The sequence below is a fragment of the Canis lupus genome, assembly GCF_003254725.2.
Source record: "Canis lupus dingo isolate Sandy chromosome 9 unlocalized genomic scaffold, ASM325472v2 SANDYCHR9.02, whole genome shotgun sequence".
Lineage (NCBI taxonomy): Eukaryota > Metazoa > Chordata > Mammalia > Carnivora > Canidae > Canis > Canis lupus.
Window position 1 is genome coordinate 173436 of NW_026019390.1, and position 26989 is coordinate 200424.

Sequence of the window (26989 nt, forward strand, 5' to 3'; positions counted from 1 at the left end):
AAAAAAAAAAAATTCCTTAACTCATGTACCTTCAGTGTTCTGTGGGAACAATGGAATAGAAAAGCAGCACATTATAGGCCTCACCCAAAGAAGGGGCTCAGGTTTGTACATTTCAACCTCATCTAGTCTCCATCTTATTAATGGTTTAATTTTGGCAGCTACACACCCAAGAGTGAAAGACATAAAATCCACAATTTTACCACAGCTGTTTCCTACTTCCTCTACAAAATTATTTAAACACCTTGTGACCTAAGGGGAAAGGATAAATGAATGACTTTCCAAATGAATTATCTCCTGTCTGCTGTGTCATTTCAGAAGTATTTGCTAATGGACAGAATAATCTTTCACAATTATCTTTCATGATCTGGAGATTTAAAAACTGTACTTAATCCCGGTTCCTATGTTTTCATTCTTAGAACTGCACTTTACATAGAAGCAGAATTGCTATAAGAAATATGGAATCATGCTTCATTTGAGAAAGCAGAGAGGATTTACTAAATACTCTAAAATCCTTCTGAAAATCTTGTCTTCAGGAGGGAGCTTCAGGATCACATCTTTAGGATTTGGAAACGTAAATTGTGCTGCCAAAGAGTTTTCTTTTTTTATAAGTAGTGAGCTATACAAACATGTTTTGAAATACCATTTTGAGGATACAAAGTCCAGATTCATATTAAAATTCAAAGGAAATTGAATTACATAGTGGTAATAACACCCCTACCTGATCATCTGTTAGTAATGCCATGGTAAATATAATTTCAGTGATAAATCTCTGCCAGTACTACCATGTCCCTGTTCCACAACCACAGAGCATATACACATACACAAAAAGGAGTAAGACAAGGAGGGGGGGAAAAAGCCACTAAAACACCTCACATAATAAGTCAACACTTACAGTATTAAAATATCAACCCTTTGGACAAAAGAAAATAGGAATGATAACTGATCCTAAGTCAGGTACAATCTTGAATATTTCTTTCATCAATAGAGATCTTGCAGCTGAAGTTATGTGAGAAAGGTTAATTAGATTAAAATTAACTCTACCACTGACTATGGGGATCTTAATCATGCAAATGCTTGAATCTTACTATTTTTTTTTTTTTCAGCTTGATACCCAGAGGTGATGTTTGCTTAGCTCAAAATGACTTTTTTCTCTTGGCCACAACACCCAATGGAATGTGTCTCCGGCAGCCAAAATTGAACATAGTTGATTGAACAAGGGTAAGCACTTGAAAGGAATGGGACCAATAAGATCCTCTCCCCTAAAAGCTGGACAGAATGGCTAAGTGGTTCTCATCAGCTTGAGAGAGAGAAAATTTCCGAGGTTAACACAATCATTTCACCTGAATTCACTATTGGCAAATAATGCCATTCCATGAAAAGGTATGACGGATATGTCCAGAGAGATTACAAACATCTCATCCTGGGTTCCTTAAAGTCTCCATTTCTTCATTCCACTTGTTGCCTACTTTCTAACCCTGATTTCTAGAGACATTGCTCACTATTAATAAGCTTCTTTTCTGATACTTAAATGAACAAAAATTGATTTGAATGGTTATACCCCCAAATTCCTGTCTCATACAGGTAACTATAGAATATAATAACTACTTTAACCTAACTATACCTAATTTTAGAAATGAAAATGAAATGTAACAATGTGATGACAATTCTGAGAAATAGAAATTCTAAAGAACATACTACAGTTTTTAATGACACATTGCAGATAGTGATTATTGAATATTTCTTGAATCTTTTTTACTCATTTAAGGGTAAAATTTTTTAACAATATATGTGAGTAGGGTATCTTGAAAAAGCCACAGTTTAATTGGCATATCAAATCACAAACTGCTTTGGGGAAATATTTTAATATTAATCTGGTTTGTGTCTACTTAGTGTGAAAAGTTCCGAGTTTTTTCCCTCTCAACCAATATTCTCTGAAATTTCTTGCTCTCAGAATGTGTAGAAAGACAACATATTATCCTTTCTCCAACTGGAATCATCACAACGTTGGTTAGGCTTTTATTTCTCCTATAAAATGTCTTTTATTTAATAGGATCTATTTCCCAGGTGTTAAATTTTCCAGAAGAATAATTTCCCTTGTTTTAACTCCTGGCCTGTATGGCATTGGTCTCTCTTGACTAGTTACTTGCATATAAAAAGAGTTAATTTAAATTCAAGTCCCGCAACCTATTTTCCACTGTTTGTAGATGACATTATGTAGTGGAAACTAATATAGGTCCTTGTTAAAATGTTTTTCTATTTCAAAAGTGATTTATTTTGAATTCAATTTCCCAGTTATTAATATAAACATCTAATTCAAAAATGTAATGTCTTAATAACAAAGTCCATTGAATTGGGACAAATTTCTGTCTGTTTCAGGAGACTGGGGTAGAAATCTTTATATGGGTAGAGTTCTATTGTCATTTTAACATTAATGCATGTGGTATCATAAAATCCATATTGGTATAAACATTAGTCACTAGGCCACAGACTTCCTTTTTCATTTTATATATGTACCAAAATGATGCAAAACATGTTATACTAGGGGGTAGCTTTTTATACTTCTGGGTCACCACTTGTTGGAAGAGAGAACAATGGGCTAGATCTAGAGAGAAAGAGATCTTTCTTTCTTTCTTTCTTTCTTTCTTTCTTTCTTTCTTTCTTTCTTTCTTTCTTCTTTCTTTCTTTCTTTCCTCTTCCTTTAATACTGGCTACAAGTAGGCAAGTTTAACCAAGAGGAAATTTAAAATATCATCTTGTTAACATTTTTCCACATCTGCAAGGCCTATCCTTAGAAGATTTAATTTTAAAAAGATTTCCTCTTATCATGAACAGGTTATGACATAAGCCAAGTACTAAATTCTAGTTTAATATCTTCTTAGAGCAGTTTTCTTAGAATCCTGTGAAGTTCTGTGTTGCTTTATTCTCCCCTTCTTGCCTGCCACTTTCCAAAACTTCCTGACTCCCTTTCTCCATGATTTGTAATCTCTGTGATCCTTCAAGGCTCACATAAGACCTCAACAAAACTTTTCTCAAAGTTCAAGGCAACAGCTACTTCTTCCCATACTTGATTTATCATAATAGGATTCATGCTTGGCATTTAGTGGTACAAGGAGAAATAAACATTTATTAATGAATGGTTCCTCTTTGGTAGATATTTTTAGTCTATTATAATTTCTAATTCATCTCTCATTTATCTAATTTGGTAAACTAATAGAATGATTCCTCAAAGTACAGATATTACAATAACAATATCTTCTGTCCTTTGCCATCACCCAAGTAAGCTTTGAAAAACACTTATGTTTGTCTTACAGAGCCAGTCTTCTTTTGATTAGGTCTTAAATAGCTCCTAATTCTACTGAACATACATGAAATCTGTAGGATTAATTTTCTTTTTCCCTCCTTTAATTAGATCCTTCTTTTCTTCATAATCCATTATCATTTCTTGAATATAAATAAAAAATACATAAATGGACAATTAAGCTAAAAAATAAAGCATGACATCATATTGGGCAAACAAGCTATCAACATAGGTTAGTTAAATAATAATTGAAGATATATGTATACAGTGCCACAAGACAAGGTATGTTCCATTGGTGAGGACAACGGCTCATGTAGTTTCACAGGAGAGAGAGGTTACATTCATCATGAATGAACTGAGACAACTGCATAGAAGAGGGGACTTTTTCTCTGGGCCTAGAAGAATTGTTTGAAATGGGAGCAAATGCATTTTAGGCAAGAGAGGTAAGTATGAAGAAAGGAAAGGAAGTAAGATAATGCAGGGATTGTTGGATTGACTAGCTAGCAGTAAAGAGCAGACAAGATTAAAAAGAAAGATGAAAAACAAAACAAAAGACTAAAAGGGAAGATGGATTGTTGGACAGTAGAAGGTCTGAATAGCATGCTAAGAATTTAAGGGTTTACCCTTGAGGAAATGAAAGAAACTGAGTTTTAAAACCAGAATTAAAGTGTCACATTCTAAAGACTTAGCTTGTTGCAGATTTAGTTAATTTGATAAGGAAGAGACTGAAGGAAAGGAGATGGGGACTGTTGATGGAGCACTGAAGGGAACTATGAGAGCTAAAGTGAATATGTGGCATCACCAAAAGAAAAAACAAAAATAACTGCTGCATGACATGGAAAGAGGAACCCACTGGGCTTGGAGACTCAAGGAATTTTGTAAGGTTAAAGCATCAAAAGTCCCAAACTGATACTAAAAGAAAACAGAAAAAAGAGAAAAGAAAAGAGAAAAGAAAAGAAAAGAAAGAAAAGAAAGAAAGAAAGAAAGAAAGAAAGAAAGAAAGAAAGAAAGAAAGAAAGAAAAGCATGTCAAAAAGAAGAGGGAATATTCATCTTTGGAATTACTTAGTAATGAAAAGTTTATTCCCCTCCAGTGGAGAGTTCACAGTTACACTGGTATGCTCCTTTCAACAACTAGGGTCTTCCAACTACTTGAATACCCTTGATTTTAGAAGTATTCTTTTTCAATTGTGTGAATCTACATAGCTCCTGAGAGTAAGACGCTACAATGTATTGAATGCACAGCACACCAAATCTCCCAGAATATCCTTTATGGGGACAACTCTCTAAAAAACTATTGAAAATGTGTTGAATTTACATACTCATAACCTGACACAAATTTCTCCTTGTTGCCCAACCTCTGACCTTCCCCATACACACACATACGCACACACACAAACACACACACTCTCTCTCACACACACACATTCTTAACTGGCTTTTTAGGCTGCAACAGAAGTCACTTTGTAAGTCTGCTCAAGGAAGATGCGATTAAGATAATTTGAAATAACCATTTTTCCCCACCTTGGCTTATTAAAGCTAGATGTTTATCTAGAGGCATTCTGCACCTAACTATAAGTTGGGAGACCCCAGTGTCAACAGTAGTAGCAAAAAATGAAAATTACTATAAAAATTCCATATTTTAAGAGAAAGGTATCTTTTAACAAAGTTTATAAATTGAGATATGCAAAATGAGTTTGTAATCTGTGGAAAATCTGTCTCAGGATATTTGATATAAATGCATTATATGTAGGGGTACATACTTTTAAGAGCAAAACCAATGCTCTTAATTGCTCATAAAAGAGTGAATAATTAATAGATCTATTAAGGCATACCTTCTATACTTTATGAATTTAATACTGAAAAGTAGTATAAATAAGAAAAAGCATTGAGCAAGGAAAACAGGCTATTGAACTGAATTCTGAAGTGTGTGTGTGTGTGTGTGTGTGTGTGTGTGTGTGTGGCTGGAGGTGGAAGTTTGAAATGCTCTTAAAATTATTTTTATAAATAGAATACTATCAGAATACTATTTTAAAGAAAAATAAAGTTAGGAAATTTAACTCATTCACAAATGGCAGGTTAGGAAGATGATGGAGACTTTAATTGGGAACTCATTTAAAAAGCTGCTCTGGTAAATCCATGCTGTGGATACCTCTCCTCTCCATGTATGTAGAGATGGCCACTATTGCAGGAACACAGGTTATAAGTAAATTCTAAATAAATTGCAAAGAGCTGAGGGCCAAGACGTGTGGCCATCCAAGTAGAAGGGTAAAGTACTTTTCTCAGCCACGCTGCTCATTCACTTGGTAAATCACAAGGAAACTGTCCTCTGTGGGATCTCAGAATACGTTAGTTCTCAAGCACAAGGGTGAGAACCGTCTTGACATACTTCCTCTCAGGGTTAAATAATCTGGATTCTGAGAGTCCATGGAGAAAGAGAGATGAATTAGAGGAATTAACCTGGGAACTTATCTTAGTCACATGTGTGCATTTCAGCGAGTGCAACAATCTAATTGTTTTTTTTTTATTATAGTGAAAGGTTATCTCTAATTCGTACTGATAGGAAGCCACGAGCTGTGTTCTGAACAATTTACTAAATATAAACGGCTGATACATGCTTTCCTGATCCAAATGAGGGCTTTTCCTACTTCTCACATTTTGATGGCTTGCTCACTTGTTTGTTTCTCCAAATTCTTTGCACTGCAGATCTTGGATCTGTTACCTTTGTACAAAGCGAGCCAATTGGGGAAATCCGCTCTCACTGCTCCTCTACTGAGGAAGAACAACAGTGGATTAATGATTTCGATGTTTCAGGCAAACTAGCTAATTCACATACAAATTAAAATTTAATGTAACCTATGATAGTTTTATTGCATGTTATTGCTTCAAAAAAAAAAAAAAAAGAAAGAAATCTTCCACCCCTTGGAAGTTTTTCCTAATTAATTGTAAATCTGTCCATTGCATCCTGCCCTAATTAAAAAAAATTAATTAATTTTAAAAAATAATAAATGCCATGATTCCTGCTTTACCTATCATCCCACAGTACATATTGACGTCGTTTTTATGGGCATAATGTTAGTGGGCAAAAATGTCAATGCATAACATTAATATGTAGCAATATTAATGCCAAACAATGATTTAAGCCGCAGGAAAATCTTATAGGTCAACTTCTAGTTGATTGCTATCTTAATAGGAGAGTAAAAAATGTTATACATCCCAATACTCCCAAAAGTGATTCTCCAAAGGGTGATTTTGCCCCTCAGGGTACGTTTGGCAAGGTCTGGAGAGTTTTGATTAGCCTGGCTGGAGGGGGTTTACTACTGACATCTAGTGGGTAGAGGTCAGGCCTGCTGGTAAACATGCTGAATTACAAAGAACGGGCCACCCCTACCCCAAAAAACAATTCTCTAATCAAAATGTAAATAGGATTCCTATTTTCCCTTTTCCTGCACTATAAACTAACAAACTTTTTTTCACTGATGAAGGGTTTGCTTCCTATTTTAGGGAATTGTGTATATGTGTGTGTGTGTGTGTGTGTGTGTGTGTGTGTGTCTGTAGGCTGAGGAATGTATAGGCTGAAGATAAAATAAATTCTCTCGACTTAAACAAGCCAGAAGCAAAACATGCCTTCCTACCATTGCCTAATATAATAATTAAAATTACTAAATCAAATTTCAAAATCCAACTTACTGAGAAGAAACAAAGAGCATATGTTCTCTGTAGAGTATTAGAATAATGCATTGGGTCACCATTAATTATTAAATGAAGCTACAAGTATGACAATAGCAAAAATATAAAAATGTAATATGTAAAAAAATGTTAAAAAGTAACAAAAAAAAGTAAAAATGTACATTTTTGTCCCTTATTCATAAAATGGCAATTTTCTGCAATGGCTAATCTCTGAAGTTGGGAAGGACAAAAAAGGAATTTGATGTTCCTCTTTACATTTATGATTTAATTTCCAGAGTGACTTCTTATTGTAACTGAAATTCTTTCTTGACTAGAGGTCCATCTGGGACTATTTATAAAATAAACTGTATTTCACAAGTCCTTTGCAAAGCTAATCAACAATGACAGAAAATAGCCTAGAATTGCCTTGGGCTAATTGTGGGTAGAAACTGTGCAAAGAGACATAAGGGAACCATTTGGAATGATGGAGATATTCTATATCTTGATAGGGGTGGTGATTGCATAAGTGTGTGTATTTGTCAAAACTCATTGGATACACTTAAAATGGGTGCACTTGAGTATAAGTAAATTGTATAATAATAAAGCAGGGTGGGTTTTTTTTTTAATTGCCTGCTTTGGATAATAAATCATATGGCTATTTTACTCCTAAATCTAGTCAAAGTAGCATCTCACACTCAGATTTGGTAATCAAGTAACACATTATTTTATGTGTGCAATGGCTACGAACAACTAGAACATCCTCTGTGTGCTCTGCCCATACCAAATCATTTCCTTCTCTTTGTTTTAAAGATGAGGAAACAGAACCCAAAGATTTTGATAGTAAAAATATCCTTTACTTTGAAAAAAAAAAAAGAATATCTAAGGCATTCACACTATTATAATTACATTACTCATAGGTAAATTATGAACTCTGGAAACTAGCTACCTTGCTTTTTTTTTTTTTAAAGATTTGTTTATTTATATTAGAGAGAAAGTGGAGGGAGGAGCAGAGGGAGAGGGAGAGATTGAATCTCAAGCAGACTCCCAACTGAATGTGGAGCCAAATGCTGAGCTCAGTCTCATGACCCCAAGACCATGACCTGATTTGAAATCAAGAGTTGGAGGCTCAACCAACTGAGCCACCCAGGTGCCCCTGGAAGCTAGCTACCTTTCTGAAGGACACACAGTTATATAGTGAATATGCCAAGAACACAATGTATACTTTCCTTAGCTTTTCACCATGATGTTTGGGCTGATCCTGTAATACATTAGATCTAACCTGGATGGAAAGAGAACTGTATGAATAATTAAGTTGGGTCATATATACTCCAGATCTAACCCGGCATAGTTGGGATTTCTGACATAGGGTCACTATAGATGCTATTTTCTCTGTCATTTTTGACATAATGTATTGCATTCTATAACCTAAAAGAGCTCATGACTATTTGTTTTTACATTGAGATGGGACAGACATCCTTTCCTTTTAACACAGGTACAAATCAAGATACACCAAGTAAAGACACCTAAAATTGGTTTATCTTAAACTTAGCTTGATGATGGAAAAGTTGATGAGACAGTGTGTCAGTGAGGTTCCTAATAGGAAACAAATGGAATAATCAAACAAGGAAAACCTGAGAACATCTGGTTGACAAAGGACCCATGTGGGGGTCTGGTAAGGAAAGCACAAAGATAAACGGCATGAGAGGGCAGCAAAATGATTATATCACTCCTAGGATCAGCAGATAAAATATAAGGTGCTCCATTAAATTTATATTTCAAGTAAATAACAAATAAATGTTATAAATGTTTTAGTATAAATAGGCCATGTTCTCTTGCTTTTTTTTTTTTTTCCCCCTAAATCTTGTGACTCTAAGTCTACTCCTCTCTACCAAATAAAACACAGAAGAACAGAGCCAGCTTCTGGGCAGACCAGAAGACAGGGATTTGGACAAAGCAGATAAGATGTCACAAGTAGAGGAGAGAGAGAGTGAGGGACCCCCACAGTGAGGGAGCCTGTGGATGAGGCATCTGGCCTCACTTTTCTCCCACTGCCTGACTTCGACACAAACTTCCCAGTGTCTGAACCCCAAAAGACCAGCTTCCTAAGACAGAGCACAGGAAAAAAGGAAGGGCAGAGTGAATCTGGTGAAACAAATAGAAACTATCTAGTCCAGAGAGGATTACATTCCTAGCATAGCCAAGGCGGTGGCCACACTTTGGACAAAGGAATTTAATACCTGAAGTGACACCTGATTCATAAGTGAACTTAAAATTCATTTCAAAAATAAAATCAATAGGAATATATAAACTGATGTACATAGTATATTTTTATTCAAAATATTTATCCTGTGTAACACAGTTCTAAACAGGGAACATAAATTGTACCAAAAAAATACATGAAGTGACTCAATGGAATACTCAAGAAAACCAGGTTGCCACTTCTTTCAAAGAGGAAAAATAAGTCAAAATGGAAACCAGATTACAGCATCCACATAAGAAAAAAAATTATGATAGTCCGAGCCTATGGCATTTCTCTTACAAAAGCAGGTAAATGAAGGTCCAAACTTCTATAGAGTAAATCCAATATTCCTTTATGGATAGATTGTTTTAAGATTTAAAGACTTTTAAAAACCATTCCAGATATGTCACTCTACAATTATATTGCTTATGGTAGCCATTGCTTATGATGACACATAAATATTTTCTGACCAAAGCATTTTGTAAAATTTATCTGCACTCATGATTTCAGATACCTTAAAAATGTTCATGATAAGGGAAAACTTAAATAGTAACTTACACAGTACGATCACAAATCATGATAAAATAAACATGCAAAAGCATAGACACAAAATACATGTGCATACATATCTATCCGGAAATACATGCACAAAAACAATGACATTACTTGTAATTCTGGATATAGGAACTACGGGTGACATTTTATCATATTTTTACTTTACTTTCTAAATGTACCATTCTAAATGATTTTTTATAATCAGCCAAAAGAAAATAAGTAACATTTTAATATTCTTTTGTGAGGGTTTTATGTTCTAGAATAATCATTTTAATTGTCCTTTTACATTACTTGTGATTCTGGTGGAAAAATGATTCAAAAGAAGAACATACTTACTCTAGGATAACACGTTGGAAATACCCCAGAGAAGAAGACTGTAACTTTGTGTGTTCTTTTAGTTTTCATAGTAAAATGGAAATTGTTTGTAGTTGTTGCCAAGAATAAGGCTTTGTAACTTTGAGTTTGGCACACACCATATACTACATATCACTATCCAAATGTTGCTGGAAAATCTGAAGACTTTTTTAGACACTTTTACAAGAGTGAGCGAAGTATTATCTTATCACAGTTAACAATTATATGTTCATTCTCTTGAATGAGTACAGGGGAAAACATCAAGGGACATTTCTGGCCTGGCATCCTGAGTCTCCATATTTGGCATTGGAATGACTATCACTCCATAATTGGGCTAGTGTCCAGGGAAAGTAGAAATGGCTCACGGTAGGGGACATGCACTTGGCAGTGTTTGGGCCATTTCTCAACATTTCAGTAACTGGAATGCCTCATTTCTCTGTGTCGACAGTCCTGAGTAACATAGTAGTACCCAGGAGATCATTTAAACTCTAATTTTTTTTTAAAATAGGTAGCTTTTCCAGGCAAGCATAGCATTTTGCATCTTAAGCCCTGTCATCACCCATAGGAAAAAAATATATATGATGTATTTCCTTTCATGCATCTAAGTTCAAATTTTTGAGGTCATTCTTTTTTTTTCCAAATAATCGCTGGATACAGTCCTTTTTTTTTTTCTCTCTCCTTTCTAAGTTTCAACAGCTTACCCTTAAAAGACATAGATTAAAGAAATGCTAAGACTTGCATTTTTTTCTAAAACAAAGATTAGTGCTCACTGTATGAAGCCAATATCCCTCTATAGGAAAAAATGAATATTAATAATTAGAGGATTTCTAAATTGCTGAATAAGGATGTGGCAAGTGTTTTATTTTTTATTTTTAAGTGCATTCTGAAGTCTCGGGGTGTGGCTTGCAGCAAATACAAAACAGGACATTGTCAAGTTAACAGAGAAGAGAATGTGAGGCCCAAATTGCTTATTTCAGTTTGAGCTTCTGCTGCAGGTGGATAAACAGGGTCCACTGGAAGGGCCCAGTATCATTTACTCACTGGGTGATAAGAGAATAATGTATGGTCCCTACCACTCCATGTTAATTACAAAAGAAGAATAGTGTTCTTTTAGCTCCGTGTCACCAAACTATGTGAGACAGTCAGGAATATTTAGTGTTTAGGGGAGAGAACTGAATCACAGTAGCAACAATTTGGTCAAATTATGTTCTTGAGGTCTTTCATTTGTCCTCCCCCAAAACATCCATACTTGTTGTCGGGCATATTCAGCAATTAATAATTAAATTATTTTAATTTTAAAATTAAAATTTTTAGGATAATTTTCAAAAACTTTCCTTGAAACACATACACTCCCACCGTTACATGCATACTTTCCATATGCCGCATCTATTAGAATTAACTCAAGACAAAAAATGAGAATGCGTCCCTGTATATTAGGAAATTCTTAAGGCTAGCAACTAGGAAATACTCACATAACAAACCTGTAAGCAGTATCTCCATCCCAAAGAATGGAAATGTGAATAAATTCAGGGGTAGCTTACTTTTTCACTGTGGAATAACCACTTCAACAGGATTTTAGTTATAGAAGTTAATATTAGGACCTGGGTTTGATTTGGGAGGGGGAGGGCGTTCCGACACCTGATGCAGATTTTCTAGTATTTTAAATTGGTTATACTTAACAGATCTAAGTCTGCACAGCATTCTTCTTTGCTCTTGTTTGATTTTGCATTCCCTTTATCAAATTCTAATGCCTTATTGAGGGGCGAAAATGTGTCACTAGGAGGTAATGCATTTGGTCCTTAGTGATTTGAAGGAGAGACACATGGACACAATGAAAATGCAATCCTGACCTTCCTCTCCTACTGGGTGACACAGAATGAACTGCGATGGCTACAGTTCCACACATTGCTGCTGTCGCATGTACTGCACTTGCAAAGACTGTGTAGCCTATCTTTGTGAAATATGCCAAGGTACTTCCTCTTGTGTACTAATTAATGAGTGGCCTAAGGGATGCCAGAGGCAAGGCTACTTCTCTGGCTAAAAAGTGGGTTTCTCTGAGGCCCATGGGCACTCCAGGCTTTGGGGCTCCCCATCAGATCTTTTCTGGGGATACCTGCTCTGACCATGACTATTCCAGGACCTAAGAGTTCCTGTATCTAACTGTTGTCATTAGCTAATCTTTCTATTTTATTTTCCTTCTATATTTTCTGATGCAAGAACTCTGAAAAGATGCTTCATGTGATTTGGGAAAACAGAGACACTGCTCTGGTTTTATCCTCCCATGAGATACTGTGGATATGAGAGAGCAGGCATAGCATTGGGAAAAGCAAAATCCAGGGCACCTGGATGGCTCAGTGGTTGAGCATCTGCCTTTAGCTCAGGCCCTGATCACAGGGCCTGGATGGGGTTCCCTGTGGGGAGCCTGCTTCCCTCTGTGCCTATGTCTCTGCCTCTCTCTCTGTGTCTTTCATGAATAAACAGATTTTTTTTTTAAAAAAAAAGGAAAGGAAAAATCCAAAATCTTAAGGAGAAACAGCAAGTTAAATATGGCAGATTTCTTCTCCTCCCCAGCCTCATTAAAATAACAATAAAATTAACATTAAAAGAAGGAGAAAAAAAAAGAAAAAAAAATAAAAGGAGAAACTCTACAAAAACAAAAAAAAATAGAGAGAACTCAAATACAATTCAGAAATTTCAACAGACTTTAAGAAAACTGCAGATTCAGGAAAGGAAAAGACTTGGCAGATAGGAAGAATTTGCAGCCTAAGAGTTTGACTGGCCCTAAAAATCTCATAAGAGTTAGACTCCAGACTATGGCTACTACCCAGAGGTGAGGTAAAGTGGAGTGCTGAGTATACACAAAGTAGTTGAAAGAAATGGGAGCCTCAGTTCTGAAACAACAAGGAAAAGAAATCTCTCAACAATGTGAGGGATCCTGGGAGTAGATCTATCTCACTGGAGCCTCTGATAAGACCACAGCCTTGGATTTCAGTCTGTCAAAAGAGAACCTGGAGTAGAAGACCCAGATGAGTCATGCCAGCACCTGACTTACAGAAACTTAGAGATCATAAATGTGTTTTAAGCCCCTGGTTTATGGTAACTTGCTATGCAGCATCAAAAACCAATACAGTCTCTCAAACTCCTTCCCATATCCTCCACCTGGAATTTTAGCAACTAGGAGTAGAACCCCATCTCAAGAAGATTAAAGAATTGTTTGCTTTAAAACCTAAGAGGTGGTGATTTACTTGCCAGAGGGACTTCTAACTAAATGGCCAGCTGCAGTCTGATCACCCCACATGCAAACCCATTAACTAATATGCATCTTGTACATTATATGTATGTTATGGAATTCCAAAGGTTTTTCTAGAGTTATACCAGAGGATCACCAGAATTTTGAATAAGAATTTCCAATCTGAAGACACCAAACAAACAAATTAAAGGTATCCAGAGAAAACAGAGGCAATTCAGACGAAGAAAGAAAGAAGAAAGAAAGAAAGAAAGAAAGAAAGAAAGAAAGAAAGAAAGAAAGAAAGAAAGAAAGAGAAAGAGGAAAAGGAAAGAAAATTAGAATTCAGGTTCCTATAAAACATGTCAGATCCTTTTTATTTTCAGATATCCTTTTGATGCTCAATTACTTTTGATCATCTGTTAGCTAGGTACTATAACTTCTTTGTAAGGGCAGAAAAATAAATGTTTTTTTCCCTTATTACTTCTTCCTGATTTGAGGACCAGTGCTAGTTCAATCATTTTCATTTTGTCATAATAGAGACCTAATTCAAAAATCTTTTCAAAGCTTTGTGATCTTTAATGCCAATAAACATACAACGAAATTGTAATTTTTAATCTGATAGTCAAGAGCTGAAAGAAATGTTAGGATAAATGAAATGAGTTTTGCTAGACATTCCTGAAGGAGGTATTTTTAAATGTTACCTTGTGATAACATATGTCAAATGTATTATAAGCATTGCTATAATCTCCTCTGAACACTACTTGTCAAACTTACCTCCAATAAAGCATAAACTGCTGGAGGATTGGCTAATCACAAGTAAAGACAGAAAGTAAAATCCTTCCTTTTTTTCTGTTGAATCTTCACAAAAACTTGCACTTCTGTTTCTCATCTTTAGAGAAAACTCATGTGTTTTTTCTGAGAAAAAATACTCTTTGAAATATTGAATTAATAAAAAAGTTCTTAATTATAACATTTTTTAAAAAGATTTTATTTATTCATAAGAGACAGAGAGAGAGAGAGAGAGAGAGAGGCAGAGATAGGCAGAGGGAGAAGCAGGCTCCATGCAGGGAGGCCCGACGTGGGACTCGATCTCGGGTCCCCAGGATCAGGCCCTGGGCTGAAGGTGGCACTAAACCACTGAGCCCCCGGGGCTGCCCCTTAATTATAACATTTTAATGATGATTTGCCGCATGTGTTAAAAAAAATAGAGAGAGTGTAGTAATTAGGCACTCTACAGATCTTTTCCCCAGAATATAGAAATCAAATAAGAATTCATTGGAAAACCCCTGATCTCCTACTTTCTTCTTTAATTAATACTTATAAATTATTTGAAGTATTTTCGCATTTTATTTTTGGATATTTTAATTTGGAGCCCATCATCTGGTCTAACAGATTGTGGAGTCCTGGTAAGAGTTTTAACAACCAGAAAAAATATAATTAAGCCCTAATGTGTATTTTTTTACAGATTTCTTATACGTAAATACTATCACAATGGTCCCATTTTAAGCTACAAACGTGCTATCCACTGAAGGCGAGTGGAAAGAGATGCTCACAATTGGTTTCCATGAGCCAGTGCAAGTCAGCTCCAATATACCACTGTATTAACCAGTATATTTTCATATTTCAGGCCCTATGATTCTCAATGCTTTAATTTAAAATAAGTATATGTTCAAATTTTAAAAACATGAGTATATAACATTTGCTAGAAGCTTGTGCCAATGGATGACTTACTTTCTTTTTCCTCTGGTGGTGATTTGAAATGTTTAAAATATTACTGATTTTATGCAAAAAAATACTAGGATTGCTTTGATGATTTAATGTTGCTACATATATTGTTGGTGCTAATGGAAAAGGATCAAAATTAAAACTTGGAAAATTAAAATGTGCTTCTTTTTTCTTAGTGATTTCTCTAACTCAAAAGCATCAATATACACCTTTTTTCTAATCTCTAGAAAATTATATTAGGAAAGTATGCCCTTTTAAAATTGATAGATACCATCTCCACATTATTTGTAGTTATATAAAATTCAGATCCATGAAAGATTAGTAAGAAGAAAATAAGAGAAAGTGTTTTGAATGTAGCCCAATAACAAACAGTAATTCTATAATTACACAAACACCGAAATCACCAGTTCTAATTTCTCTACTTTCTCTTTCCACTATTAACCAACGTGATTTACTGAGTCTCCTGGTTTCACTTGTGCTCATGAAATTCCTCATGATTCTAAAGCTGAATGGAAGTATGATGTAGAAAATGATTGCAAATAGAATTTTGTGTACTAATTAAGACTAATGTTGTGTGACAAAAATGCTCCTGGTGATCCTGGAAGGAAAGTGAGCCAAGTTTATTCATGAGAAAAGTGCTGTTTCTCTGCTCAGAGAGAGAAACTGACTCTCTGTAAGTCAGGCTCCCCACCAAAAACAGACCCCTACATGGAGATGTTATGTACAAAAGATTTCCTTGGGAGAGGTCCTTAAGCCCATCACCTATAAGGAGCAAGGAGAGAAGGACTGAAGGAAGAAGCAGATGCATCACGGGGTTTAGCCAATCAGAGGGAAGTTCTGCAACTGGAATGGTCCTTTCAAGATGCCTCAGTCAAGGCAAAGGAGTGAGACCTGATGCAGAGACACAAATCACTGAACATAGACCATCCCCAAGGAGGAGACATAATTCTCTTCAGCCAAGGACAATCCTAGAGAGGGACTCAGCTGTGTCAGCAGGAGATACTCCCAGCGTCTAGAGTGAGTGCAGGAATGAGAGCTTGGATCTGGAAGTAGAGATGCTGAGGACCCTGTTCAGAGCACTGCGAGTACAATCTCATTAAACCAATGAACCTCTATCCTAGCTCTACTTTCTTTTAATTATTAATATTCTATTTCAGTTTTTTGAAGCTGAGGAGGGAGATCGTAATTGCTTCTTAGTCATTTACATTCTGTTGGAAGTGAACAGTTTAGTTTCTCTACATGTTATTATCTTCTAAAATATTTCTTATGGAGTATCATTCCTTAGATGAGATTGTTCAAGCCACTGAATGCAGATAACAGATACAATTATTAAGTGTTAGAGGAAATGTTTCACCTTTGTGTTTTTCTTTTTTTTTTTTAAGATTTTATTTATTTATTCATGGGAGGGACACAAAGAGAGAGGTGGAGGACACGACAGAGGGAGAAGCAGGCTCCCCCACAGGGAGCCCAATGTGGAACTCCATCCTAGGACCCCGGGATCATGACCCTGAGCCAAAGGCAGACACTCAATCACTGAGCCCAGGTGCCCCTCACCTTTTATGTTTTTAAGAAATGAATTTGTTTGAGTATGATTTTTATTACAGTCAATCGTGAATGGCAAAAGTTGGAAAAGCCCTTTGATGTTTCTTGATTAGGTAAATCCAAGCCATTTATATTCCAGTTAATTTACACAGTAACATCAGTGAGGTCATAAATAGTGGGTTGTATTTCACAGGAGCTAACCATCACCTTTAAAGTCCAGATGTGGGATCCCTGGGTGGCGCAGCGGTTTGGCGCCTGCCTTTGGCCCGGGGCGCGATCCTGGAGACCCGGGATCGAATCCCACGTCGGGCTCCCGGCGCATGGAGCCTGCTTCTCCCTCTGCCTGTGTCTCTGCCTCTCTGTCTCTCTCTGTGTGACTATCATGAATAAATAAATAAAATCTTTAAAAAAAAAATTAAAGTCCAGATGTCCCAAGGGTACGTCTTGTGAACTAGTTATGAAGCTTTCATGGTAACAGGATAGGGAACAAGTATTAATTGGATAGGAGATGGCATCCAACATGGATTACACTTTATATTCTCAGGGTTTTCAAGGTGAATGTCTTGCAGTTATATCCTAGTTTTTGAACTTGTTGAACAAGAGATAGAGATTTACCTTTTCAATGTGCCTGTGTTATAACCTATTTTATTAAGTGTGTGTGTGTGTGTGTGTGTGTGTGTGTGTTTATGTGTGTATTTGACAATTCTGGCTTCAGTTTTATCTCTCAGGAAAGCTAAAGTAGTGGATATAAACCTACACTTTTCTGTTACATAACAACATGTGATTTTCAAAGAGGGGAAAGTAACTATTTAGCCTAATGTGGTTAAAGAATTTCAGGGTTAGATAACAGCCACATTTTCTACTTCTCTTTCCTTGCACATTATATTCAATTTTAACCTCACTGCTTTCTAGATGAAGCATTTGAAACATAAAAAAATTACAGTTCTTGGGGATCCCTGGGTGGCGCAGCGGTTTGGCGCCTGCCTTTGGCCCAGGGCGCGATCCTGGAGACCCGGGATCGAATCCCACGTCGGGCTCCCGGTGCATGGAGCCTGCTTCTCCCTCTGCCTGTGTCTCTCTCTCTCTCTCTCTCTCTGTGACTATCATGAATAAATAAATAAAATCTTTAAAAAAAAATTACAGTTCTAGACACATAAAGGCTTAAAATAGTTATTAATGATATTCTTCCAAAGGTAATTTATTAATGTCATCATTGGCATCTTGGGTCATCATAAATAGCCTAGAATCTGAATTTTGCCTGATACAGTATTTGTTCCCAGCTAAACTACTGGTCCTCATAATCTATGATGTTCATCATATATATATATATATATATATATATATATATATATATATATATATAAAATGTATATATATACATAAATTTATTATATATATAAAATTCATAATTCTCTCTTTCTATATATATATATATAATTTTTCTTGATTGGGAGAAAATTTTCATTTTTATCCCAAATATTCTGAATGCATAATAGAAACATTGTCAACATCTGGTGGAAAACTCCCACCAGAAATTAATTACATAGTGAAATATTGCATTTGACTGTTTCCAAGAATCCAAAACCTTCATCATACTGATAATAGGCAATTGGGCACTCAGGATATTGAGACAGAATAATTTCCTAGGCATTACACTAGGGAGGAAGACAGATTTCCAATGGGCCCAGAGCTGTTGGAAAGGAAACAAAGAATAAAATTTCCTAGTCTATCTCTTTTTCACTTCTAAAATGCTAAAAATCACAATTCTCTGTCACCCACACTATTTTATTTTGATTTAAAGTATATTATCTACATAGTCTCTATATGTTTACTAATTGTCTCTCTAGTTATTTTAGAAGTTATTGAGCGAAGGCTATTTAAAATTCTCTATAAATACTGTTGGAACAATTGGATACCTATATGGAAAAAAAAGGAACTTTGAGCCATGCTTGTGCCATATACAAAAATAAACAGAAAGTGGATCATGGACCTAAATGTAAAATGTAAAGCTATAGCATTTCTTAAAGAATACTTAAGGGGAAAAATGGCTTGTTAAAATTGGCTGTGTAAAAATTCCTTAGACTCAACCCAGAAAGCATGAACCACAAAAATTGATAAATCATATTTTATCAAAATTAAAAATCTCTGTTCTTCATAAGACATTGTGAAGGGGATAGCATGACCATAGATTAGCAGAAGATTTTTGCAAATAATATATCTGATAAGAGACTTGTATATAAAGAATTTTTAGAACTTGAAAATGCAAAAGCAAACAATGGATTTTTTTTTAAGAATAAAGAATTTAGCAAGCACCTTACCAAAGAAGATACACAGATGAGGAATAGACACATGAAAATTGGCTCAACATTATTAGTCATTTAGAAAATGAATTTTAAAAACACAATGGAATATCACTTCCTACTAAATAGAATTGCTAAAATTCAAAGACAGACCATACGTAGTTTTGACAAAGATGTGGAATAATTGAAACTCTCATGTACTGCTGGTGGGAATGTAAACAGATAGAACCACTTTGGAAAAATCATTTGGCAGTTATCTAAACATTTAAAAATAAATCTACAGTATAACCCAGCCATTCTACTCCTTGGTATTTTAGGGAAGCAGTACCCATAAAAAACATGTACAGGAATGTTCACACAGAAGGTTGATGCTCCTGTATGTGAAAGGATATACCAGACTTGACAAAAATGTATTTGTCCATCAACAGGAAAGTGGATAAATAATTGTTTTCTATACATAATGTTCTATTATAATATATTGTTTATAAAAATAATATATACAATATAAGTACTATTCTTATTTCTATATTATATCTTCCATACTATTATATCTTAACAGTATATATATCATGGGCTATTAGTAATACAAAACAATGAGTTATTAATAAACATCACAAGATGGCTGAGTCTCAAAACAAATGTGCAGAGGAAAAGCAGAAAGACAAAGAATACAACTGTATTATTCCATCTCTGGAAAATTATAGGAAAATTCCAACACTAAAAATATAGGAACAGAAAAAAAAAGATTGGATACCTAGGGATGGGGCGTGCAATAGAAATGTAAAGAAGAATTGTAAAGGGGTCCAGGAAATTTGAGGGGCTAACACATTGCTCAGTGACTCTATTATGATAACTGATTTACAAGCATCTAAATAAAGCAAATTTATCACATTGCAGACTTTAAATATGTGCAGACATTATACCTCCATAAAGCTATAAAAAATTTGGGAAAAGGAGTTGTCACTAGGGAAAGGGAGCAGTCTATGATAGAGAAGAGCTTCTGGGATGTATCAACATTCTGTTTCTTGACTTAGGCATAAAAAACCCAGGTGTTTTTTTTATTACACTTCATTCAGCTGAATAAGACACCTATTTTATGTTTATATGCACTATTTGTTCATTGTATTTCATAATTCTAAAAGTTTTAAAACCTAATATATACATTATATTGGGAAACTATAATTTCTTTAAAATAGGTAATTATCGCCTAAGATTCATGAATTTTTGGTCATTATTTCCTTAATAACAGCCTCAATAATTACTCATTACTTATAATTATTTCTTCATAATTGTATATATTCCTTATATGCCACCTGGGCCTAATAGTGGTATATACACACCCTTTATGTGAATTTATAAATTATGTACAGTTTAGGTTTCTTTTGGAAATTGAAGCTGGTCTTTACTTACATTCCTATGCAAACTAGCTTTTTAAAAGATAAACCAGAAAACTACAATTGAGTCATATCTCTTTGAGCCTCGTTGGTGGTCCATGCATCATGGAAATGTCTGTTAATTTTTCCGGTGGTACTGCTAGGTTTATGGCAACATTTGGAAGAGTGGCAACTGGGAATAGTGGTACTATTTTATTTTATGTTATCTTTATGGCTTAACCATATTCTGTAGCCATTAGGTACAGTGACTCTCTCATCCCCTGGGGTACAATATTATATTTATTGTACGCATTTATCTTGTCTCTGGTGGTTCATTTTCTTTTCCATCCACGGTGAATTTCCTTTCTGCCTTCCACATTACATCTAGGAGTCCTTGCATTCAATTGCTCAAAAGACATTATTATCATGGAGTGAAGTCTATATGAAGTCTGGGAGGAAGTGTTTGTATCTATAATGGCTTCAAGAAAATGTCCTCAGTAGTCAAGGAAGAATGATGATCATGTGTCCAGAATTTAGAAGTGGGGAAAAAACTTATAAAATATTAGTGTCCATAGAGCAAAATGAAAAACACATCCAATGTTATGAAGGAAAAACATAATTATTAAAAAGGAAACATTTGAAGCAGTGACGGGGATTGCTTTCTCAGTGATGGTCCTGGTCTGTGGCACTAAGAGTATCATTTTTCTTTTGAATAGGCCCTAGGTCTTATGGATACATGATTATTTCCATTTTGAAGATTTATGCCAAGGAGTCTTAATGCTAAACCTGAGACAACAGAGAGAATCAGGTTCAAAGTGAAGGTTTAGATTTTGTACCGTGTATTTTGTACACACAGTAAGAGCATCAGCCATACTAAAGCACAACATATTGTGACCTAATAAGAAAGAACATACAAATCTGTATACAAGAGAAGAGTCTCTTATGGAACAGGTTCCTTTATACTGAGAACTAGCATGGACACTTCAAATGGTAATCTTCCATTTGCAACCATTCATAAAGTCATAAACTCAGAAAGACATATTCAATAAATTGTATGCTCTAGTGAACTTACTCTTCTCCTCCACTACCTTTCTTTTATGCATGTTTTTCATTTAACCATGATACAATCATCATTTGATTTCTCCTTTTCTGGACCACATTTAAAAAATAGTTAAATAGCATGTCTGCTTCAGGCCTTCAAATTACTTATCATTAAAAAAAAAAAAACCTATGTTAAGCAAAATGAATAGGTAACGAACTTATGGTTTTTGGCAACATAGGTTTCAAAGACACTTTTTGTTTACCCAATAAAATAATTTACCTCTTTTGTTTATGAACCCATTTCACTTCAAGTATTTCCAGGCATCTCCTGCAATTAAGTTGCTTCTAATTTTTTTCCAGCTGTGATCTTAGTTTGTGGGGGGCATTCAATAGGGCTATACCAGTTCTAAGAATTACACTGTCACTTATGTGCAGAAGGCATGATACTATACATAGAAACCCCACAGACTCACCAAAAAATTAGAAGTTCCAAGTGAATTCAGAAAGTTTGGAGGATAAAAAGTTAATACTCAGGAATCAGTTATGTTTCTATACACTAATAACAAAGTAGCAGAGTGAGAAATTACTAAAACAATTCCATTCACAAATGCAACCAAAAAGAATAAAATATCTAGGAACAGACTTCACCAAGGAGCTGAAAATACTTACTCTTGAAATTATAAACATTGATAAAAGAAATTGAAAGCAGCACAAATAGTAAGCTAATCCCATGCTCCGTGAAATGGAAGAATTAATATTGTTAAGTGTCATACTGATACGGCCCAAAGCGATCTACAGGTTAGAAACAATCCCTATCAAAATGTCATAGCATTTTTTCACAGAATGAGAGCATATAATACTGAAACTTGTATGGAACCACAAAAGACCCCTATTAGCCAAAGCAATCTTGAGAAAGAAGAACAAAGCTGGAGTTATCACAATGCCAGATTTCAAGATACAGTATAAAACTATAGTAATCAAAACAGTATGGTATAGAACAAAAAACAAACACTTGAATTAACTGCGTTACAATGGCAATATACCTGTCTATGAACATTTCAGAGCAATGTGAATTAAAGAGAGACAATTGTACTTTCATTCTTATTTGAATCATTAAAAGTCAAATAAAAAAAAAAACAAATCAGTTATGCTTGTTGAGGGTGACATCTGCCGCCAATTAACTTCTTATCGTTAAATTGAGGCAGGGGGGAATGTTGCTATTTCTTTGAGATAATCCTACAGTATATTTATAGTTGTTGGGCAATTCTCAATACTTTCATTTTTAGATCCACATAGTATATGCTATAAAATGCATTACATTATATTACTTTAGATACACATAGTTCTTCTTACTGAAGTTTGCTCACGTACAATGCAAGGTTAGATTTAAATGATCCCTTTGCCCTCATTTTCTACATGAGAATTCAAGCACGCAGCATAATTTTTCATCAGGTTATGCAAAGGTCAATACTATCCATTCAATTAATGGGTTAAATATTTCTATCCAAAAATAAATTTGCTAGAATAGTGCAGATCTTGTGTTTCATTTGAAAATAATACAAGCAATTCCACTGTTTGGAAAATGCTTCTGAGAGCTCTCTCCATCCCACAATCATGATTTGTGAGATGATACCACCAGTTTGGCAAAGTTTTCATCTCTTCTGGGGAGAGAGAGGTGGAAGAAAGCACAAATTGTTTCTAAATTACATTATTTTTATTGTTTTAATAAAAATGAGACTGACCTTTCCTTCCATCAGCAGTTGAAGGTACCAGTGTGTAGGAAGGCATATCCATACATCTCTAGAGGAAATCCAGCTGTAAGAAAATAATGTTTCATGACTTTATCTGCAAGGAGGCTCTAAATAGGGCATAGTCATAAAGGAGTCATCTGGGACAGTAGACCTACCTATCTGTCAACTGTTAGAGCAAAACAAATGAGATACTGTTTTCACACTAGCCATATTTACTAAGACCTACCTACATTGTTTTAAATCCTTGAAACTCAGAGGCAGGGTCAGTCCTAATGTCTTAATTTTCATGGTGAACAACAAAGAGTTCAGAGAGGTGTACAGTTGTTAAAAGACAGAGCTAGGCTTTGCTTCCAGGTTTGGTCTGGCCCCACAGCACATCCTTTTTCCCATTATGTTTAGTCTATTACTTCTTACGTTGAAAGCAATATAAAGAAGCATTTTAAGAGTAGGTGAAGAGGTCACTGGACCTCAGCCTTCCTGTATATGAAATTGCAAGGAATAACAGAAATATAACAACCGAAAAATATACCTTTACAGCCAGCATCTCAATAGAAACATCCAAAGTGGGACCCAAAGCAACGACTTCAGCTTTCTCAGAGTTATTTCATGAATGTTCTTTTCATATTGAGCTGCTCTTACTTTTGAAAGAAAGTAATTATAATCGTGATGGTGATGATGTTGAAACTTTACATTTCTAACCAACTCAGCATCATTGCATAAGAAATCTTATAATGGTTGGAAGGAATGCTTGTCTACAAGTCTACTCCAATTACATAACAGTAGCACCAATGGGTCACTGAGTGATAAATATACTGAAACATGAAATCAGTCCTTTGAATTTAGGTACAGTGCCATTTGTGCCAAATGAAGAACCAAAACATGAAACAATGTCATTTTTAACTTAAAATCATATCTTGTTGCAAAGCTGACATGGTTTTACGCTATCATGGTATCATTACATTATAAGCACAACTCCAGAAAATGATGAACAGTAGAGCAATCAAATCCATGAAATTGTTTATCTCTGAGAGATCGTGGTCTCGACCCTCATCTAGCTTTTGTTTAATGTCGGCATTTTTTTTAAAAGGATCTTAAGGTTCTTAAAGCCACGTTTTATCCTCTGCCAGATATCAGGACTGTTGTTATTTTATTCAGTTCTCTTCTCATAATTCAGAAAAATCTGAAAACATAAAGGTTAATTAATTTCTGATGTCTTACAAATGATTGACACAGTCCAAGAGTTAAAGAAAACACATTTTTTTCCAAGTTTAAAGACCTGAGATGGGATTTCAGAATCAAACGTGCCTGCGGATTGCTTTTCAATGGTGGGCCTTGCTCTTAGATTGTCCTTTTTCCATTCACCATTCCCAGGTTTTTTTTTTTCCAAAAATCTCCTGTGAGGTCCGAATAGTAGCCAGCATTCTGTCCTTTGGTTGATGAGCCTGTACATTTCCTAATCCAACCTTCTCTTAAAAAATGAATGTAGAAAGTATATTGCAATTAATAGTAATGGGGGTGTCCTACAATTTTCCAAACCCTGGAAACTTGCCTGCTATTCTTTCTTATTCCTTGGTTGAAAGCAAAACAATCAAAACCCAAGGAGGAAAAGAGGCCCGGCTAGCAGAACTTGGAAGCTGCTGCCAGATGCTTCCCAACCTTTATCCCTGGGTGTCATTTTGTTTTTACGCCATTTAGGTATACTTGTTCAAAGGCTTTTCAAAAGTGCGACAATCCTGCAAAACGAGAGTTACTACAGCCCAAGGGCACTTCTCTCTTTCTTACTCAGCGAGGCTTGGTACACATCTGTTTCCATCCACAGTCACTTGTTTCAAGGCACCTGCGTTATGTCTCAAGGCTCTGTTTTGAGCTGCTCTCAGCGCCTGTATGTCCCTGCTTCCCCTGCTTCGGCAGTGTTTTCCTGTCCCTCTTCCTCTGTCTTTTCTAGAATTTAGTTATTATAGTCCTTGTTGCATACAACTTGGAAACTCAGAATGGGAGTAGAGCTGGCCAGCCGCTCATTTTGTCTGTTTCTGAGCCCAAACAGGTTCATTCAACCACAGACTCCCTGGAGGGTCTTTGGGTTCTTGCCTTCTCAGTTTCAGGGGGCTCCTTGCCCCAGTGAATTTTGGGAAAAGCACAGCAGCCTTCACTAATCTTGAATGTACTAGGCATCTAACATGAATCTAATGCTGTGTGAGGACCTGAAGGTGATACCAGATTGTATTACATTGTCCTTACCCCAAGACTTTGTAGCAATTCAAAAAAGATAATTATTAAATAATAATTATAAATAACATAATAAAAGATGAAGAGAGGAAGAAGGAGGAGAAGGGGAATAAGTAGTAGTGGTTAGTAGTAGTAGTAGTAGTAGTAGTAGTAGTAGCAGCAGCAGTAGTAGTAGTAGGATTCTAATCCTGGAGCAATTTTTAGGGAAAAAAAAAATATTCCCAAGTCTGGGATAATCAAGGAGGGCTTCATTCACCAAGGTGAAACTCTACAAGACATCAAAGAGAGGATAGAAAGAGTGGAACTTCCTTTTCTTTTCTTTTCTTTCTTTCTTCTTTCTTTCTTTCTTTCTTTCTTTCTTTCTTTCTTTCTTTCTTTCTTTCTTTCTTTCTTCTTTCAGATCTTATTTATTCATTCATGAAAAAATACAGAGAGAGAGGCAGAGACATAGGCAGAGAGAGAAGCAGGCTCCACTTAGGAAGCCGGATGTGGGACTTGATCCCAGGTGTCCAGGATCATGCCCTGGGCTGAAGGTGGTGCTAAACCACTGAGCCACTCAGGTAACCCAGGTTGGAATTTCATAGGCGATAAAGAACAAAAATCATACTGATTCAACAACACTTTTATCCACTTTTTCCTCTATGTATCCAATCTGCTAACGTGTATTTAGTACACGCAACATGCCAGATATTTTTGTTAAGGCCTCACAAGGACAAAAAGATGAGCAACCAAAGTCCCCACCCTAGCAAACAAGATAAAATGTATTGAGGATGCAGCAAAACAATGGTAACAAAGGTGATATCTGCTTGAGTCAAGAAAGTGCAAAGGTTTCTGGGAGCACAGTGAAAAAGAGTGGAAAAATAGCAAAGTACTCCCAGAGAAGTTAATAGTGAACATTTGAAATGAGAGGGACTAACATGACTAAAACTTATTTTAAATATAAATTAAAAGAACCAAAGCCAGAGTGCAAGACTCAAGAAGAGCCAAGATAAGGAGAAAATCTTCCAAAATTTTATTCTGGAGTCAGTAATAATATTGATGAATGTGGAAGATGCCTCATAAAGTCAGATATCAGAGATTTAACATTAGAAGGTAATTTAAATAAATATATTCCTGTCCAGGGGTGTCTGTGTGGCTCAGTGGGTGAAGCATCTGCCTTTGGCTTGGGTCATGATCCTGGGGTCTTGGGATCAAGCCCCACATCAGCTTCTCCTCTTCCCTCTGCCTGCCACTCCCTCAGCTTGTGCTTCTCTCTCTCCCTTTCTCCTCTGCCAAATAATAAATAAAAATCTCTAAAAAAATATATTCCCATCTGTTCTTATTAGTAGAAGGGCCTTAAAGCCATAGCTTCCCCCTCAAAATTCAATAGATCAAGTGCACAATCAAAGTGCACTTAGGTTTATCAGCTGATTAAATCCTCCTGACAGGACAACGATTATGATGATGATGACAATCCCCTCTTTTACCAAAGAGGAAACTGAGGCAGAGGATGATGAAGCAGCTTTTTTTAAAGGCTCACAGCTTCTAAGTTTGCAAGTTGGGCCTAGAACGTGGGATCCTGGATCTGGTTCTTGAATTCTAAACTGTCCTGCTACCATTCCTCAGGCTTGAACCCAGAGAAGGAGGAGGAGGAGGAAGAGGAGAAGAAGAAAGAGGAAGAGGCAAGAAGACATAGTGTTGATTCACAA

At 35.7% G+C, this 26989-nt stretch overlaps 1 long non-coding RNA gene across 1 annotated transcript; it reads left to right on the plus strand.

The window, feature by feature from the left end:
* LOC112651210 (uncharacterized) lies at positions 1-26989 on the plus strand. Its single transcript, XR_007409549.1, has 3 exons — positions 1-101; positions 1104-1218; positions 26907-26989. It is a non-coding gene; the product is annotated as an uncharacterized LOC112651210 (long non-coding RNA).